At 43.1% G+C, this 19,183-nt stretch overlaps 1 protein-coding gene across 4 annotated transcripts in view; it reads left to right on the top strand.

Moving 5' to 3' along the window:
• The first annotated feature begins 12 nt into the window (after positions 1-12).
• Dcun1d3 (defective in cullin neddylation 1 domain containing 3) overlaps positions 13-19,183 on the top strand; it is a 42,032-nt gene continuing 22,861 nt past the window's right edge. For 3 of the 4 annotated variants that reach the window (XM_075972053.1, XM_075972054.1, XM_075972056.1), the window contains exon 1: positions 13-210. The gene's annotated coding sequence lies outside the window, so the exon portion shown is untranslated. Of the gene's footprint in view, positions 211-331; positions 524-19,183 lie in introns of those variants that run through there. The other variant, XM_075972055.1, reaches the window with a different exon arrangement.

Genomic DNA, 19,183 nt, shown 5'->3' with positions numbered 1-19,183 from the left:
TGCAGGAGGCGATGGAGGGGGCGGGGCTTCGGGGCGGCCGCCGCCGGTGGGCCGCAGATGAGGAGGAGGCGGCGGCCGCGGTGGCAGAAAAGGCGGCGGCGGCGGGGGTAGGGAGCCTGGAAACGCAAGCGGGGATGGTAGGTGGTTTGGACCCGCCGGGCCGCCGTCGTTTCCAGAAAGGGTTTGACTGGAGGAACCTCTGGAGCAGCTGTGAGTTTGGAGCGGGGGGAGGGAGCTGAGGAAAAGGGGGGAGCATTGAGAGATGAAGGGGCGGGGGTTCGGTTCCTTCGAGAAAGGGGGTGGTGGTGGAAGGGGAGGAGTGCAAATCAGCGCCTTGTCTGGACTGGTCCCTCTGGAAGAAGAGGCTGTGAGGGGAGCCTGTGGCGTGTCAAGCGCGCAAGGCTCAGAAAACTTACCTACTGTCCCTGCCTGCCCATCGCCAGCACCCCTCAATCCCGGGCCTGGGGACCTGGGGTCGTAGATGCTCGGGTAGGGGCTGCAGACTCTGAACTGAAAGTCCAGGGTAAGAGCTGTGAGGTAGGAGCCCAAGGGGGAGGTGGCGGGTGAATCTCCAGCTCCCTCCCTGATTTTCCTCCCCACCCCCAACCTTCTCTGTAATCGTTAACAGCCCTGGAATTAAGGGGCTCAGACCTGAAGGCCTTTCTGGGCACCTTTGCTACAAACGATAACCATCTGTGCCTGAGGTAATGGGGCTGGAGGCTTTGCCTATATCCTGTTTAGGAAGTGGGACGGGGTGACAAATGTCTTGTTTTTTCCATCCCCACCTCTTATCCTCCCCCATACACACCCCTGTTTCTACTTTCATTCTCTGTGGTTGAGTGGCAGTCTGGTCACCCTGTCCCCTTTGTGGCACTTAGTACCTTGGCTACCTCTTTTGAATTTTGTGTTCAGCCTCTATCCCATCTCCTAACTGCAAGCTTTGTAGTACTTCAGTTCTGGTCTGTGTCACACTGGGGAGTACCTCACAACGCCGCCCGGCTCCCGGTCCTAATGAGCATTTTCTTTTATGGATACTGGAATTCCAGACCTCTTGCAAGGAAGCATAAATGGCATCATAGCCCAGGAATCAAGATCTCTGGCTCCAAATACTTTATGTGTGAGGAATTTACATGGTGTCAACTCTTTCCCAAAATGATTTGATGTTAGGCTAATTCTGGATTTCTCTCCACCCACACTTCATGATGCACTTCTGAGAACAGAAAACCCCATATTACTTTTTCTTGTTGTTGTTTCTACAATTGGACAATAGCTCTTTATCTCTTTCTCCATCTGTGTGTCTGGCACACTCGTCTTCAGTGACAATCGACTTGTGCTGATTTTTATCTTATTTAGCTAATGCTTTGTGTATAGGAGACAGTGTGGTGTGTAGTCTTGTTTCTAGCAGAATACAAATTCCAAATGCAAATGTTTGAAGAAAGAATAATTGGAAAGATCTCTTTCATATTGTTTAAAAAACAAACAAAAACCACCACAGAGTAAGCAGTGCCTCTTCTAGCCTGTCATAGAGATTTCAGAGTGAAGTGTTAAGTGTTCTTTTTTGCAGCTGATACATTTTTTAAAAATGAAATCCTCTGTTGATTATGGAACTGTCTTCTAAGAAACTTTATGCCTTAAGAAATAGTGCTACATATTTGACTAGAAAGTGCATATGTTTTACCTTGTCACCGAATTGGGTGTGTAGTATCACTCGGGTGATCATAACAGATGTTCTTCTGATGCTGGAAGAGAGTCCAATCATATTTATGAGGGCCTTCAGGCCTGATCAAACGGAATACTTAATGCCCCAATTGTACACTTATGGTATTTAGATGGTTTACAGAAACAGAAGAATTATCTCTAGTCTTACTTTCATTCATTGGAACCTAGTTTGCCATTGAATGAAAAATTCAAAATTCATCCAATTAAGACTGGCTATAAGTACTAGCCAGTGTTTCAGACACTAGGTGTACAAAAGTGAACACAAGCAAAAAGTCCACTCTCGCCAGGCAATGGTGGCGCATGCCTTTAATCCCAGCACTCGGGAGGCAGAGGCAGGCGGATCTCTGTGAGTTTGAGACCAGCCTGGTCTACAGAACTAGTTCCAGGACAGGCTCCAAAGCCACAGCGAAACCCTGTCTCGAAAAAAAAAAAAAAAGTCCACTCTCACGGAGTTTATCAGAGTGGGAGATAAATAAGCAGATCTGATTTTGATTAAATGCTGAAGACAAGGAGTGATGGGCTAGAAGGTGACTGGGATGCAGGGAAGGGAGGCCTTCCTGAGGTGACACTTTAAGCAGAACTTTAAAGAAAAGGAGCCAGCCGTGCAGAGATGAAGGGAGGACTCTTGGAGGTTTAGGAAACTGGCTGGAATGAAGTTGGCAAGTTCTAGGGACTGGGGAGAAGAGCGTGGGGGTGGAGTGTAAGTCCAGTGAGTGAAAGGTCGCATGAAATAGGGTCAGAGAAGTGGAGTTTTGGGGCTCAGGTAGACAAAATATGAGTAGGGAGGAAGAAATAGAAAAACTCATTTTGTTTAATTTGCTGCCTTTCCTGGACCTTTATCATTATCTTTGTAGGTTCTGTTGGACTATTATAATTAAAAACAAAAGCAGCTCACCCAGCCAAGAGTAATAAAGAGGGCAGCAGTGGTCACTTTGGCTATGTGTTTAGGAATAAGCAGGATGTTCAATTGAGGACACACCTGTTCCCATAAAATACATGGCTGTACGTGCTACTATTTAAAATTGTGTAATAAGTACTCTAAATGTGTGTTAGTATAGACATCTTCCATCTCTGTGTGACTTAGGGTTGAAGGATTGGGCACGTGCTAATAATATGTTGCTCTACAAATGACCATCTAGATATGAGTTTTACATTTTTTTTCTTTTGTGGAGAGGCAGCATTTGTGTTGCAATAGTTCCTCTTGCCTGGGCCTCCTGGTGAGTAAGAATATTCCGAGAGGTAGGTTGGAGCTAAAAGTTCCCTCTGGATCACATTAGATTTTATTTTATTTTTTTGGGGGGGGGGCATTTCCACTATGTCACCACCTTTGGATTGGCATGTAACTCAGGTATGTAGTCTACTTTTGCTTTCAGTTGGGGGCATTCATCTCCAGTTCAACCTTATCTTGGACAGATTGTCCACTTGAGAGGCCTAATCAAGTTGTCGCCTTGATTTGGCCCTCCTGAGCTGTATCACAGTAGGCAAAAATGGAAAGAGTATTCTTTTTTCCTTCTCAGCCTCACAGAAGTGACAGGAGTATTCTCTGATTGAATCAGTCCTGTGAGCCAGGCAGTTGAGAGACAGAAATGTTGCTTAGACTTTAGTAAACGCAGTCTTACAAATGGTAAATGGAACTTTTTGGTGTTTGTTGAAGACAGATTAGAAATGGTGAAGTTGGTTTAGGTTCTAGTGCTCTACAGCCTGTGGTGGCTCCTCAGAACTAACTTGGGTAGAGCTTTCGGTGTTGTCCTAGGGTAAGGAAGATACACACCTTGTTATTGGAATGCTAACAGCAATCTTCCTTTGCAAGTAAATGACTAATGTGAACTGTCATTGACTTGCAACTGTTAGGACCTGGCGTGGTGTACACATCTATGGCTTAGGCCCAGGTTAAAGAGCTTGCTTGCTCCTGACTTCATGCACTGCTGCTGGGCATGCAGTGCTTTTGGTGTTAAGGAGTCCACTGTTTCTGGTCAGTTCGATGATTCATTACAACTCAAGTATGTAAATATTGTCTAGGCTGACGCTTCATCAGCCAGTTTAGAGCCTACCTTTTGACAGCGGGGGGACTTGAACACAGGGAGAAGCCCTTAACCCCTACATTGACCAATAATTAAGTTTGGGAAATGAACTAAATCTAAGTGAATTTGGAGCGTTGGAGCTGCGTTGGCCTTTTGACCTATGGTGCCAGTCAGTTTGTTTAAGGTTTGGGGGATTTGGGACACATTCCAATGAAAGGTGAAAACCTAAAAACCAGCTGGTGCCACTTTGAAATTGTGGGTCAGTTGTTTTGCATTGCGTTAGATGGCTTAAGTTAATCTGATTTTACTACTGTCTTGGTATGTGTTCTGTAGTGAGGAGAGTAAATTGTACAGTGCCAGTTGTTTTGAGGTGAAGAAGTAGTAACTCAGATCGAAACAATGGTAATTATGTGGTGACTGCTGTTTCCCTACCTCTGGATAACTTACAATTACTCTTTGTGTCTGTCTACAGATGTTCACACCAGTGTTCCAGGATCAGTTCTTCCTGATGCTGGAACAGTGTCCTTAGTTCTTTCTGTAACAGACCAGGTCGATTGACTTAGTGTCCTTTAGTTCAAATCTAGTGTCACCAATTCTTGTATCTTTTTTTTTCCTAGGCAATGAAAGGTTTTATTTCTTTGGGGGCCAAAAAGGAGATTTGAGTGAGAATAACACCAAAAAGTGATGCAAACTGATTCTTTGGAATTAGGCTATGCCGAAAGAGGGAGAAATGCCCAGTCTTTAAGATATATGCAAATGTGATCTTATTTAACACCATACTTTGGAACTTGTAAAATGATGACTTTTGCTTCCTTGAGAGTTTGACCTTGCTCACATCTTTAAGTTGATTTGAATTGTTTGGTTTGGGACTAAGATATAGCATAGGAGCCTCCATTGTACAGCAGTATAAACATCATTTGGTAAGCATCATCACACTCTCTTTCTGTCCTGCTGCACATTGCTGAAGCGTTCAACCTCAGGGCCCAGTGACTGGAAATAATGCTGTCACTGAGACTGTTAGATCTAGACCAGCTCTGATGACTGGCAGGTCTCTGATAGCACTCTGCAGAGAGCAGGACTTCATTTTAGGGGTATTTAGCATCTTGTAGACATTATTGCTTTTTCTGCCTGTCAGTCCAGGAGATGGTGTGTTGGAGAGATCTGTTTCTTGTTTTAGTAGTGAGAGCATCTGTTGTATTGAATGCAGTTAATTCTACTTCATCTAGTTGTTGACTGAGGTTTTCTGTCCCGCCCGGTCCTGCCCGGTCATTCAGTCCCAAAGAAACACACAGAGGTCTACATTAATTATAAAACTGGTTGGCCCATTAGCTCAGGCTTCTTTTTTTTTTGGATTTTCGAGACAGGGTTTCTCCGTAGCTTTTTGGTTCCTGTCCTGGAACTAGCTCTTGTAGACCAGGCTGGCCTCGAACTCACAGAGATCCGCCTGCCTCTGCCTCCCGAGTGCTGGGATTAAAGGCGTGCGCCACCACCGCCTGGCTAGCTCAGGCTTCTTACTAACTCTTATAACTTGTATTAGCCCATTATTCTTGTCTATGTTAGCCACGTGGTTTGGTACCTTTTTCGGAGAGGCAATCACAGTCCTCTGTGTATGGGTCACAACTGCAGAATGAAACTTCTCTCTTCCCAGACTTCTCGTTGCTCCGCCTCTATTCCTGCCTGTCTCCCTGCCTATACCACCTGCCTGACTACTGACCAGTTAGCATTTTATTAAAAATAATACAAGTGACAGGGTACAGACTATTGTCCCACAGCATCTAGTCTGGGAAGATGCAAGAAAAAAAATCAGACCTCTGCAAAACCTAAGAATATCTGGTGTAGCTCTGGCTTGGCCTGGAAATGTTTGCAGACCAGGTTGTCCTGGAACTTACAGGGATCTATCTACCTTCCTCTGCCTCCTGAATACTGTGATTAAAAAAAAGCCTGCACCACCTGGCCACCTTTTTCCCTAAGGTTTGAGGAACCCCTCTGAAGCAGGAGTATTCCTCTAACAGAAATGAGGACATTTTGCCCTCTTCCCCTCCCTCTCTTTATCCCAAAGCTTCATCTTACAAAAAATTCCTATAAGACTGTTGGGCTTCACTATGATATTCAGAGTCTAAGGATAAAGTATATTGAAAGGCCATGTTTTTAGTGGGAAAACAGAAATTGAGAAGATTAGAGCAAGCTATGGGATGGGAAGCAGGATTCACTTCCTCTGGTCTTAGTTTCTTTTAGGTCCTTATAGGCACATAGTAGAATTTGAGTCTAGTTAAATTCTTGGTACTTGGCCTTCTGTATTTCTTAGTTCTGAGCATTGTTACCAATTCCTTTTATATTTTAAGATTTATTTTATTATTTTATGCCTAAGAATGTCTGCTTACCTGTGTGTATGTGTACCGCTTCCCTTCCTTGTCTGAGGCAGCCAGAAGAGGATGCCAGATCTCAGGGATTGGAGTTTCGGTCCATTGAGAGCTGTTATATTGGTGCTGGGAATCAAACTTGGGTCATCGGCAAGAGAAACAAATGCTCTCAACCACCAAGCCAGCTTTTCAGTCCCTTGTTACCAATTCTTTTTTTTTTTTTTTTTTCTGATTTTTGAGACAGGGTTTCTCTGTAGCTTTTGGTTCCTGTCCTGGAACTAGCTCTTCTAGACCAGACTGGCCTCGAACTCACAGAGATCCGCCTGCTTCTGCCTCTTTGTTACCAATTCTTAATTCTTTGTTCAAGAATCCCTTATAATGTGGCATACATGAAGCAGGATTCAGTAGTGGATTGAGAGCACCCACTGCAGCAGAGGTTGTGGATGTTTCAAATGGAAAGCTGGAGTTTCTCCCTGACTGTTTTCTGAAGAGACCAAATTATATTTAAATCGGAGTGGAGACTTTAGGACCTTGAGTTATATTTCAGTTTAATGAGACAGAATCTTCAAATGTAGCCCAAGCTGACCCCAAACTCAATGATCTCCTCTCTCAGACTCCTAAGTGATGTTGGGATTGTTTGGTATCACTGTGCTTTGCTTCTAAGCTCTTATATAACTAGTGGGCGTGGTTTAATAATAGCTGTGCAAAATGCTGAATTGTATATAGTTGTGTTCCTAGTGGCGCACTGTAGAATCTGAACAGAAAGCCCATGTATCCCTGTTGACAGCAGTTTGATGGAAATAGCCACGGTATTTATACAGACTGTCATTTTTGTGTTGTGTTTGACTTCAGGTCAACATGGTGTCACACGTTTGGAATCCCCATGCTCAGGTGGCTGAGGCAGGATCGTTGAAAGCTTGAGTCCAGCTTGGAGGCAGAGCTATATAGCACGACTCTGTTTCAAACAAAACAAGAATGTTTACACCTGGCTTCACTCCCACACTTGTAGTTCAGTAGTCTTTAGTAGTCAGCTCAGGTGAAGGCGGGGGGGGGGGGGGGGGGATCAGAAGTTCAGGATCATCCTCAGCTACATAGAACTTTTGAGGCCAGCCTGGGCTATGTAAACTCTTATCACAAAAAAACAAATACCCTTCCTGGCCCTTTCCATTTGCTTTATATCCACTGGGTACTGTTTAAACAAGAGGAGGAAGTCAGGCTACCGCAGAGAAGACACTGAGACTAGCAGCGTGGGTCCTAGGAGGCAGGATCAGGAATGTGATGACACGGTTAAGCCCTTTAAAGACACATTTTTTTTCCTAACTGTGGTGGTGTTTTTAGGAGAGGTGAGTTATATAGTGAAAGTTCTATTAATTTTTATGAATATTTTCATGGTTCTTGTGTCTTTGTAAATCAGTTTTTATTTGAAATTACTAGTCACTTATCTAGTCATTTACTCAGCTGTCGCTGGAAAGCTCGTGCACATGGGAAGAATTCTACTTTGGGCTTCCTAACTTTATGAAATCTACAAGCTCTTCTAGAGCCATTGAATAGCTTAGTTGAGGTGGGTAAAGTTGCAAGCCTTTATTTATGTGGCCAGGGTTGTAAGTGGGTGTCATGGAAAGGGCATAGTGGGGAAGAGACTTGTGTAACTCGAGGGAGCAGCACTGTGCAGGAGGGCTGGGGACCTGCTCTCCTTGAGAACGTGTGGAGAAGAGTGTAGGGATGCAGGGACTGGCATGACTCTGCTACTCTTCGCCATGGGTTGCTTCTGGGTCCATTATGCTTATCATTTAGGACTTGCTTTCTCCCCTACCCCCTGAGGCAGGGTTTCTCTGTGTAGCTTTGGAGCCTGTCCTGGAACTCTCTCTGTATACCAGGCTGGCCTTGAACTCACAGAGATCTGCCTGCCTCTACCCCCGATTAAGGGCTGGGATTAAAGTCATGCACCACCACCACCTGGCTAAGACTTGATATATTTTTTAAAAGATTTTTATTATTTAAAATTTGAATTCACAAATCAGAAGCTGGTGAGATGGAAATAAAATATGCTTGGGCTCCTTAGTCTGGATAAAGTACATAATGAAGAAGACACTGGGTTGTAGTGATACTTCATTTGTATTTTAATAAACAAAGCTTGCCTGAAGATCACAGAGTAAAACAGCCCCACTGGTCACCCTTACAAACCAGGCAGTGGTGCACGCCTTTAATCCCAGCCCTAGAGAGGAATATAAAATGGGAGGAGACAGCTCTCACACACAGTCTCATTCTGAGATCCCTGGAGACAGGATCACCATTTTCAGATTGAGGTAGAGTGGCTGGCCGTTTTGATTTTCTGGCCTTTGGGTTGAACCCCAGTATCTGTCTCGGTTTTTATTAATTGTGCTACACCGCGTGGTGATTATTGTTATTTAACAACAGTTCTCTGGAGGCTTCAACAGTTACTTTTGAACACTTGAGCTAATTCCTGACTGACCTGGGAACTAGTACAAATGTGAAGTAACAGCCAAAGCGATTGAAGAAAATCATTTCAAACTTTGTATTTCTACAACATCTGTGTTTTCTTTGACAGGTCCAAATAGTTCTTTAGTGTTTCCCACCCCCCATGGTTTATTGTCATTTATGTATGTGTGTCTGTGTAATTGTCCATGTGTGTGCACACACTCACCCATGGACGTAGGAAGAGCGTCCCTGGAGCTGGTGTTACAGGCAGTTGTGAGTAGCCCAGTGTGGGTGTTGGAAATGAACTCAGGTCCTGTGGAAAAACAGTACACCCTCTTAAACTACTGAGCCATGTCTCCAGTCCTAGTTTTTCTTCATACTCTACCAAGTACTTATGGGTCTGACTGAAATACCTGATATCCTAGTGTTGAAAATGGCCAACAGTCCTCTTGAGCTGGTGGCAGCTATATGACAGCATAGATTCTGTGATTCCAGCAAGCAGTAAAATGTCTTGTGAGCACTGGAGAAGTTGGTTTAATGTGTGCATCTGTTTGTGAGGTTACTAATTACATTGTTCCAGCAGTTTTCTGGCAGTAACTGAGTGTCCAGCAACTCAGCTCTGATAGTGTCTGGAATTAGCACAGACCCCACATGCCAGTGACTCAGTCTTACAAGATTGTGCCGTTTACATGCTAGCGGTGGGTATTGCCAGGTTATCCTAACTTCCTGTAGACTGCAGGTTCAGGGGTTCCCACAGCCGCTCCCCTGTCAGTTTCGACATTATGCTAGCACAATTGATAGAACTCAAGCAGTGCATGATAGTTAGGACCCCCTCCTCCTGCTTGGCTTCTCAAGGCAGGGTTTGTCTGGGTAACAGCTCTGCCTGGCCTGGAACTCTAGGCCAGAGATCTGCCTGCCTCTGCTTCCCAAGTGCTGGGATTAAAAAAGGTGCCCATCACCACCATGGCCTGTCTGGATTTCAGTTTTTTGTTTTTTGTCTTTGTAATGAAGTATGTTCCAGCCAGTGGCAGCAGGAGTAGTAGCCCTAGCCCTGTACTAGCTCCTGTAGCATCCAGAAGGGTTCTTTTCAGGAGTCTCTGGTCAGGTAAAACCAAGTGCTGCAGAAAAGAATTTCAAAAACTTAATTTTTTATGTATGAAACAGATCTAGATTTTGTTTTGTTTTGTTTTTGTTTTTCGAGACAGGGTTTCTTTGTAACTTTGGAGCCTGTCCTGGAACTAGCTCTGTAGACCAGGCTGGTCTCGAACTCACAGAGATCCTCCTATTCCTGCTACCCAAGTGCTGGAATTAAAGGCGTATGCCACCACCACCTGGCTGCAGACCTAGCTTATTAACAGAGTTTAATATAGACTCCAGAATTGGCATTGAGGCAGGGGAACATAGTATACACACAAGTGTGACCATGAACTTCCTGAGAGTCTCCCCAAAGTGTCAGTAGTAAGCTGTATGTATGGTTTTGGTGGTTTTGAAATTACAATGTTCAAAAAATTTAAAGATTAAAATGTTTTGGTATACTTATTCCAAGTTAAGCTTGCACTTAACGATACTTATTGCTCTTCTGGAGGACCCAGGTTTGATTCCTAGCACTTAACAACTGTTTGCAGCTCCATTTCAGGTGATCTGATTCCCTCTTTTTGCCTTTTTGGGCAGTAGGCATACAGGTTTTCATATGTGCATACAGGCAAACACCTATGTACTAAAACAAATTAAAATAACAACAACAAAATAGTTTAAAAAAAAAAAAAGACCAGTCAGTGCTGAAGAGTTGGCTCAGTGGTTCCGAGCTCTTGTTGCTTTTACAGAGGACCAGGGCTCAGTTCCTGGCACTCATATGCATATGGGAGCTCACAACTGTCTTTAACTTCAATTCTGGGGATTGCCTTCTGACCTCTTCAGGCAACATGTGGTATGCAATACATACAATAAGACATGTTTTTACTTTAACATAGTTTCTAATCCTGTTTGTGAGTATTTATTGTTATTTTGGCTTTTGAAATAGGGTCTCTTTAGGTAGTCGTGGGTGTCCTTGGAACTCACCAGGAGCAGGCTGGCCTTGAACTCCTAGAGTTCTTGCTTCTGAAGTACTGGGATTCCAGGCAAGTGCCGCTGAGCCCAGCTACTTATTTGTTTCTGATTCTCAATCCAGGGGTTTGGGGTGAGGGATCCTTTTCCTTTCCATATTCCTTTAACTTTTATGGTCTTTCTATTCTGCCTTAATTTGGGCTGGGAATGTAGATTGTATTTGCTTACTCAGCATATGTAAAGTTGGGTCGAACCCATGCTTTCCTCAACCCTCCAAAGCAAGAGGCAGATGACTTGGTCTGTATATGTAGTTCTCTTGGGAGACTGAGGCAGGATGACTTGAGCCCAGGTGTTCCAGACCAGCCTTATTGATGCAGAGGGCAGTAGATGACTTGAAAGTGCAGTATCTGTTGCTCTCTCTAGGTATGTGCTACCATTACTTCTGTGCCCTCACAAGCTAATAGACTAATTAAACGATCAAAATTAATAGTCAAAAACAAAACAAACAAACAGATTTAGTCAATGTAGCCATATTTGCGAGAGGGACAAAGAAATTGAGCAAAACACCTCTCCCTCGTTCAATTAGTCCTGATTTGAGGGTAAACTTTAATTAAATAGAAAGCCAGAGATTAGCATAACTAAACAGTCTGGCTGAGTTGTGGTCCCCTCTTCACTTTTAAATACTCCAGCCAAATGATTCCTAAGGGAATTCTAATTCCTTGGGATCCTGGCAGGCCAGTAACACCACCCTTCCAGCAAGTCTCTGTGCTCACCAACTTGGAAAATCTCAGACCTCGTTGATTGATTGGTGATAGTGGTGGTGGTGTGTGTGTTTCCTAGCTGGGCATGGTCAGAGACATTACTCTGGCCTTTGAGATTTCATTATATAGGCATGGTTATTGGCTTTTGGTGGTTGAACTCTTGTCTCTCATTGCCCATCTCTGAGAAAATAAGACCTAAAATAGAATTCAGTGCTTAAGTTTTCCTGACTTGACTAGCCTCTCCTTTGGAACCTCTGAGAGCTCACCCTGAGATCATCCTTAAACTCAGGTGTGGTCCAAGATATCTTTCTCCCATGTAATGAAAGATACGTCAGGAAACTTCAAAGGTTTGGAAACTGGAAGGGACCAGAGATAAAGAACTCTCTCTCTCTCTCTCTCTCTCTCTCTCTCTCTATATATATATATATATATATATATATATATATATATATATATATATATATATTCCCACTTTAATTATCCAATTGTGTGCTTTTGTTGTTTCTGAAATAGAATTTTAAACTGTATCTTAGGCTCGCCTGAGACTCTCTATGTAGTCCCCCCTCAAATACAGAGCAGTCTTCCTGCCTCATCCTCACTAGTGTTGGGATTATGGATATGAGCCACCATACCTGGCTTTGTTCTCCCATTTTGTAGGCTATAACTAATTCTGGAGTAACACTAACTATTCTTTGTTTTGGCTTATAAGAAGCAGACTCAGTATAGTATGAAAGCATTCCTAGAGTGTGCTGTATTCTGGAAGTTCACAGATGCACTAAGGCTAGACCTCCCTAACGTTAGAAACAAGGTAACTTGCCAGCACAGCCTTCCTCTTACTCTGATTACATTTGTTTGTTTGTTTATTTGAGACAAGGTCTCACTGTGTAGTCCTAGGTTTCCTGGAACTTGCTATTTAGACTAGGCTAGCCTTGAACTCAGAGCTCTGCCTGCTTCTCCTGCCCAAGTGATGTTACTTTTTAATAAGAAAAATGTTGGATACACATAACCATTGGTTAAAAGCACAAATCTAGAGTTACACTCTGGTTGTCAGTCTGAACTTCACTTGCCATTGGAACTTAGGTGAACCATATCTCTCATGTGTCAAGTGAAATTCATCACAGTAAATAGTTGGAATGATTGTTAGTGCATTTGAATAATAAAATATAGTATATGTCATATAAAAAGCATTATTATTGTTGTTGTTAGCTGCATGGAATATGTAGCTTAGCTTACCTGGATTGCAATTCCTAGACAGGGGCTATATGATTCCACCTCCCATAGAGTATGTAAAACATTCTTAGGTCCACAGTTATCTATCCTTGAAAATAAAACCTGTCCTCTGGGTATCTGGGAAATAAATACACGAGTGACTCTAATGGAAACTTCCAACTTGTTTCCAAAACTGCCCTAAAGATTAGACATGGAAATCTTCCTCCTGAAATCCTCTAGAGCAGTGCTTCTCAACCTTCCTAATGCTGTGACCCTTTAATACAGTTCCTTATGTTGTGGAAATTGTTTACATTACTATTTCGTCATTGTAATTTTACTGCTGTTATGAATCATAATATCTGATTATGCAGCATGGTTTAGGTGACATTGGTGAAAGGGGCATTTGAACCCCCAAAGGGGTCTCAACCCATAGTTTGAGAACAGTTGCTACAGAGTTAGAGCCCATGTGAGTCTAGCAATGGGGACAAAGGGCTAAGATATTGTTGGGTCTAAAATTGGGATGCTGATCCTGGAGTCATTTTTATCTTTGGCCATATGCCTTGGAGTTCAGTGAGTTGGACAAACCTTCTTGAGACTTTAGATGGAAACAGATTTGTTTCAGCCAATCCAGATTATCTGAGAAGATCAGCTGCTAAGTACCATGTTGTGCCTGTTGTTTGTGGGGGAAAGTGAAAAGCCCAGACCTGCTTCAGGCTCACTTGCTGGTGAAGTGAGGCCAGGTCCCTAAGACCCTGGAGAGTTTTTGTTCTAGGGGCCATTGGTGGATGTTGCTGTGTCTTTATGTGGGTCACATCCCCTCTGTGCTTTCTTTAACTGGGATGTAAAGGATTAGGATAAATTTACTATGTGTGTGTGTGTCTGTGTATTAGTTAATTATTACTATTATTATTATTATTTTATTATTAGTGTGTGTGTTCAGGGAGGACAACTTGAGAAAACTGGTTGTCCCTTTCCACCATGGGAGTTACAGGGATTGAACTCTGGTCATCGGGCTTGGAGGCAGGCACCCTCCCCTGCAGAGGAGTCTTCTGGCCCTGGTTATATGTCCATGTTTTGCTGAAATAACTGCAGTAGTGTACTTTTGTACTGCTGATGATTCTGGCGAGTATATGGTGAGTGCTTTTCATTTATTAGTTCCACTTTCTAATGTGTAGGCTGAAAATGTAACCAGCGTGTCACATCTGTAACTACATGGATAAAGATGCTAAGAATGGTTGAAATTTTTTTTAAGAGGTGCTATGCCACAACTGTAATAAAAACCACAAAATAAAGCTTGAATTTCTGGGGAACAATGGAAGGCACATTTTGACTGGCTTGGAACTCAATATATAGATAGACAAGCCTGGCTTCAGGTTCACAGAGATCCACTTGCTCTGTCTCTCAAGTACACACTATGCCCAGCAGGTCTATTTTTTTTTAAGTTTGTAAGAAAAATACCAGGTGGTCAGTTGGTAGATGGGCATATAAAAGAATAAGGGTGGATGGCTGCAGAGACTGAGTATAGTGCAGAGCCAAAACTTACTCCATGGTGTCTTTGTCCGTTTGTGCAGACTTAAAGACTTGTCTGACTCCAGCACACTGACAAATCTAACAGAAATGCCCATAGATTGTGCAGAATTGAAAATAAAGATGTTGCCCAAATCCCATGGATGCATTGTGTAGAATTTTAAATATCACAGATATTTAAAAATATTTTTAAAAAATCAAGTGGTGCCTTTTTTGTTAAACTTCGAAAGAGTGAATATTGCCATTTTCTCCTCACTTTGGCAGGCCTCCACCATCAGGATTGTCATTATCGTTCACTCTGATGTTGGGACTCCTAAGGTGTGAGTTTAGGACCTGGGGGAAGGAGAAAAGCCTGACCATGGATCTGACACTCAGATTCAAGGTTTTAGAAGTCTAGACTCAGTCTCTTCTAAGAGGTGACCTGTACATTACTTGTGTGTGGTGACTGCTTTAAGGGGACACTATGATTTGTGCCCTAAAGTAAAGTTAAGCACCAAAACTTCAAAGTCCTATCTTGCTTATTCTCACGATTCCACACAGATCTTGAGAGGCAGGTAAGTAGTGATAGAAATCATAGCCTGAGTCCGGCCGCGGTGGCGCACACCTTTAATCCCAGCACTCAGAGGCAGAGGCAGGTGGATTTCTGTTAAGTTCGAGACCAGCCTACAGAGTGAGTTCCAGGTCCAGGACAGGCTCCAAAGCTACAGAGAAACCCTGTCTCAAGAGAGAGAGAGAGAGAGAGAGAGAGAGAGAGAAAAGAAAAACCATAGCCTGTTGTGGAAGGTGCTGACCCTTAGCCACAGTAATACCTCATATAAAGCTTAAATTTCAGTAGAAGCTGAGAAAGCAGCATCCAGGTGTAGTCTGTGTTTGTTTTAAACTTTGTTTATTGTTATAAAGCTTTAATTATCCATAGTCCCTTGACTTTTTTTTTATGTTTTAACACTATCTTTTATTATCTGCCTTTGGTAGTTAGTAATTTGCAAACAATCTTGTTCTTTTAAAAAAGTTTACATTTTATTTATTTGTTTGTTTATTTTGTGTGTGTGTGTGGTATGTTATGGACAATTTGTGGGAGTCAATTGTCTTCTACCATGTGAGTTCTGGGGACCAGGCTCAGGCTTGGCAGCAAATACATGGTCTAGTTTGAGCTGTTGCTGTAATAAATAAAGCACTGACTAAAACCAACTCAAGTAGGAAAGGGCTCATTTAATCTTATGCTTTATAGTCTGACATCTAGGGAAGCCAAGACAGGAACCCCTGGAGATGTTTACTGGCTTGTTCAGTAACCTTCCTTGTACAAACCAGGCCAGCTTGCCCAGGAGTGGCACACCCCTAGTGAGCTGGGCCCTCCCACATCAACTAGCAATCAAGAAAATGCCACAGGTTAGTTTGATAGAGGCAGTTCCTCAATTGAGATTCCTTCTTCCTGGTATGTCAAGTTGACAGGCAAGATTAGCTCTCACATGCCATTCACAGCCAAGCTGTCACACAAGAACCCCTCCACTGAACTGTGTCCGCAGCCCTCTGCATGATTTCATAACGAGAAACTCTGGTGTTTCCCAACTGAGCTGAGATCAGGTGCTCGGTTCCACCTTCATATCATTTTGATTTTGTCATTCATACTGGTTTGTCTCCTGAAAGGTTGTGACTTGTGTTAGGCAGGCTAGGAAAGGGAAAGGGCCTTGGCTCTAGGCTGTAGGTTTGGGGGATTAAAAATCTCTATTTCTACTAAGATCTACTCTAAGCAAGTGTCCTTTGAGCAGATTTGATTTGATCTCTTAAAAAGATTTATTTAATGTATACAAGTGTTTTGCCTGTATATATTTTGTGTGTGGGTGTCAGATCCCCTGGGACTGGAGGTGCAGACAGTTGTGAACTGCCATGTGGGTGCCGGGAATTGAACCCAGGTCCTCTGGAAGAGCAGCCAGTGCTCTTAACCACTGAGCCATCTCTCCAGCCCTGAGCAGATTTTAGACTTGGATTCCAAATCAGGCAGTGTGCCCTTTTTCTTGGATATAAAAATCACAATGTAGATTTTGAGGGTAGAGATTGCATGATTGACATAACCGGTATTCTCTAGACAGTCATTATATAGGTGACAATTGCTGAGTCTGGATAAATCTGAAAGAGGATGGCAGGGAGTTGTAGCAGTTGCCTTTGCTCTTCAGCAAGCTTTTGTGAGGCTAGAGACAGTTGTTAATTTTCTTTTGTTCTTGGGGAAATTGCCATTGGATCACTATGTCTTGGTTTCTTGCACCATTTACTATGGTCTTCTTATTTCATTCAGAATCTTTGTATTCTGAGAGAAAGCTTGAGGCTTACTGAGATGGCCAAGTGGGTAGAGGCACTTGTCAGCTTGTGGTAGAAGGAGAGAAGCAACTGCAGACGTTGTCCTCTGACCACCGCAGGGTCAACAAATGAATTAAAAATAGTTCTTTTCAAGATTTTGGATACTTGAACTTTTGTGACAGTTTCAAATCAGACAAAAACATTAATTGAAGACTTAACTTTGAACTCTTACTTAGCCAAGAAACAGAAGTTGCTTAATTTAACAAAGCATTTACCTAGCTCTCAGTCATTGCCTGACCGAGCAGAAGATGCTGGTAAAGTTATGCAACAAGTGAGAACCTTCCAGTTGCCTTCTCCCCATTTGTAGGGAAACTTTTTCCTCCCTGTAAGTAACACATCTTAAGCTCCTCCCCTTCTGATTTGCATATTTACCATTTGCATACAGTACTTGGCTTCCTACACATTCAGGTCCCCCTATTTAGTACTTTTCAAAATCTGAGTAAATAGAAGAGCTTTTGATGCCACAGCAGCTTAACAAAACAAGACTAACATTGGCTAAGGTTTCCAAACAGATACAAGATAATTTCTCCTTAAGAAGAAACAGATTTTGTAGTTTCCCAGTTAGAAATATATGAGCAAGGGACTGATTTCCCAGATGGAATGTGTGTCACTCATAGAGGACTTCTGAAACTCAAAACCAGTCTTGTAAGCTAGGAAATTTGGGCCTCAAACATGTCTTTTTTCTCACCCATTGTATTCAAGGGAATTATTTGTAGCTCACTGTCTGCTCAACAGGCCCCAGAGTGGTTGAAAACTTGGTGTTTCAGGAAGTGAAAGGTACTTATTTGTTGCCAGGTATTCTTTCTAACAGATTCAGTAGCTCTTGTTCTTCACAGACCTTATAGCATGGTAGAAACACCAGACACAGTAACAATTAGATGGTTTGTAAAATCAGTGCTCCAAGATGCAGTGATATCAACACAGGAGCCAGCAGTTCAGCAGCAAGGAGTCCTGTGAGAAGAAAACCTGAGCTAGGACTGAGGAAACAAGAGCAGAGAATCAGGAGGGGGGATGCATTCCCAGCAATGCTAACAGTAAAGTAAAGCTATAGAAACAGGTAAGGCCATGCATCTTGGGGAATACCTTCGTGCATTAATATGCTAGAGCAGCTGAAATGCAAAGGGAGGATGATAAGAGAAGCTGAGAGCAGGTCCAGAAGAGTATAGTGAGTCTATAGTGAAAAGGATCTCTAATCTGGGGAGGGGAGTACTAGGGATTGTACCCAGTGGCTTGTACATGCAAGGTGAGGACTATAGACCATTGAGCCTCATCCCCGACTCTAGTAAGTGATTTTAAGTGGGTACATTGGATGCCTATACTGTGTGTGTGAGCACTCCTGTGCCATGGGAGATTGGAATTAGGTAAAGCCCCTGTGAAGTCACTGCACTCAATAAGCCTGAACCGAGTCACTGTAGCATTGCTGAGGAAGTTAGGCATAATCTGACAAAATTTATTGCTTGTGTGTCCCACAGTAGTCAGCAGGTGAAGCCCTACAGAGACCAGGGGATGCAGACTCCACTGTCTCGTACTGCACTATCTGTGTTTTCCTGGTTATTACTTTGGTTTACCCCCCAGCAAGTGATAAGATGGCAGCCATGACACTTAACAGTCCATTGCTTAGACCTGAAGATTCCCATCTGCCTGAACCTCCTTGCATCATTTCTGCCTATGGGCTACGGGCCAGAAGTAGATGCCTTTCTCTACCTATGTGAAAGGAAGCTGGGAACTGGGGGAACAACTGGAATGTACGGTTACTGTCTCTGTTTTTGTCATACAATAGGGTCTTGTATGAGGTAGTTGTCTGCTTTTGTTTTTGTGGTTCTTCTTCGTCATTGTCTTCGTCATCTTCTTCGTCTTCTTCATTGTCTTTGTTGTCATCATCGTCGTCTCTGTAACCTGGAACTTGAAATCTTGCCTTAGTTTCCCAAGTGCTGGAATTACAAGTGTGCCACCATACCTGGCAAATTGCTTAATTGCTTTATTTCTGAGTTTATTCCCTCATCTATCAGAGAGAGCAGAAAGAAACATCCTTCATGGGTGTCTGTGAAGAGTAAGTGGTATGACAGCCGCAGAATACTTAACATGTCTAGCAGGGAGACGTCAAGCCTGGTCTTGAGATATTCCAAACTGTGGGTCATTTCTCCTTGGAGGGTGTAGGGCAGGATGAAAAATCTTTTTCTAAATTTATATGTATGTGTGCTTGCTTGTGTGGTGCTCTTTGTACTCAAGGAGGCCAGAAGAGGGTGTAGGGTTCTCTGGAACTGGAGTTGCAGACAGTTTTGAGGCTGCCATGTTGGTAACTTAGGTCCTCTGGAAGAGCAGCCAGTGCTCTTAACCCCTGAGCCATCTCTCCAGCCCCAGAATCCATTTCTTGCTGCAGTTTGCAGTTAAAGTTTGAAAGCAGCTGCCCCATTTCAAGTTCAAGTTCTCCTCTCCTCAGAGGCTTAGGCACTTTGGTGCCCCAAATAAAACACCACTCTTGTGTGAAAGAACCTTTTTTTTTTTTAAAAGAAGACAGAGTCTCACATTTTGTAGCTCAGGCTACCCTGTAACTTGCTATGTGTAGCATGCTGATCCTGAATGTACAGAGTCACCTGCCACTGCTGGGATTAAAGACAGGTGTCACCACACCCAGCTTGTTACTCTTATTTTTGAAAAACAGTAAAACATGGACCCATTGGCCAGTGTCTTAGAATTTGTGCCTCAGTCTGCTCATCTGTGAAGTGCTGAGAATAATACCCAAGATACTAGT

The sequence above is a fragment of the Microtus pennsylvanicus genome, chromosome 5 (assembly GCF_037038515.1).
Source record: "Microtus pennsylvanicus isolate mMicPen1 chromosome 5, mMicPen1.hap1, whole genome shotgun sequence".
In the NCBI taxonomy this organism is placed as follows: domain Eukaryota; kingdom Metazoa; phylum Chordata; class Mammalia; order Rodentia; family Cricetidae; genus Microtus; species Microtus pennsylvanicus.
Note: the sequence above shows the minus strand (reverse complement) of the source record. Positions and strands in the feature narration are given on the sequence as shown.